The following is a 1,412-nucleotide window of genomic DNA, read 5'->3' as shown; positions in this document are numbered from 1 at the left end:
TCAAAAAAAAAAAAAAAGATACCATCTCCTTCGGACGCCCTGGGTAGAGTATAGTGGTGTGATCATAGCTCACTGCAACTTCCAGTTCCTGGACTTAAGCAGTCCTTCTGCTTCAGGCTCTCCAGGAACTGGAATTAAACACACCCAGCACTATACCTGGCTAATTTTTCTATTTTTAGTAGACACAGGGTCTCACACTTGCTTAGACTGGTCTACAACTCCTGAGCTCAAATAGTCGTCATGCCTAGACATCCCAGTGCTAGGATTATAAGCATGAGCCACCACACTTGGCAAGATTTTTCTTTCTTACGTCTGGCTTTTTCCACTTAGCATAATGTTCTGTAGGTTCTAAAGTTGCAGCAAATAATAAGATTTTGTTCTCTTTTAAAAATGTTTTGACATTTTCCTTTCTTCTTTTTATTATTACTATTATTATTATTATTTTGTTCCTATGATATTTATTATAGATTTCTTTAATTTTTTGTTTGTTTGTTTGGAGAAGGGGTTTGCTTTGTTGCCCCGGTAGTGGTGCCACCATATCTCACTGCTGCCTTCAACTCCTGGGCTCAAGGAATCCTCCTGCCTCAGTCACCAAAATAGATGGGGCTACAAGCACATGCCACCATGCCCAGGCTGTCATTCTTTTTTAAGGCTAAACAATATTCCACGTGTATATGCCACTTTCCTTATCCATTTGTCTGTTGAGGAACACACAGGTTACTTGACTATTATAAACAATGCTTCAGTGAACAATGAAACAGCAGATACCTTTACAAAGTGGTGATTTCATCTCTTTGGGGTATATATCCAGAAGAGGGATTCCTCAGACATGTGGCGGTTCTATTTTTATAGGAAGCAGGAGTTTAAATGTTACCCTCTCTTCATTGCCTCTACCTTCATTAGGGATGTTTTTATATTTTTATAAATTGTAGAATTCCTTATAATTACTTCTATGTATATAGAATTCTGTCTTTTCACAATCTTATCATCCTATCCCATTTCTTTATATAATCTTTTTCTTTGGCTTCACCATATTTGGCAGACTTCTTCAAGCCCATAGATGGTATCTTTAGCCCGGTCCTTTCATCAGAGATATTTGTATTTTTTATTGGTTTCTTTAAATATTTGTTCTCAATATTCCATCTGGGTTAAAAAAAAAAAAATTGTCCTCCAAAATGTTCATTAAAACCCCAGATCATGATTTTCAAGTATTCCAGAGTCCCAAATTTTCTCACTATATTTCCAGACTGTGTGTCTTTAAGAGCTGACAAACTTGTCCAGGGTCATTTCCCACATTACTGACTTTCAGGACCGAATTTTACTTTGACTCTAAGTCATGTAGCATGACTTGAATCAGGAGAAATGTTGAGAACCAGGCCAGGTGCGTTGGCTCACGCCTGTAATCCCAGCAC

This window comes from Otolemur garnettii, unplaced genomic scaffold, assembly GCF_000181295.1.
Source record: "Otolemur garnettii isolate 467f Iridium unplaced genomic scaffold, OtoGar3 scaffold00116, whole genome shotgun sequence".
NCBI lineage: Eukaryota > Metazoa > Chordata > Mammalia > Primates > Galagidae > Otolemur > Otolemur garnettii.
The sequence above is the reverse complement of the archived record's forward strand: the minus strand, read 5'-3'. Positions refer to the sequence as shown.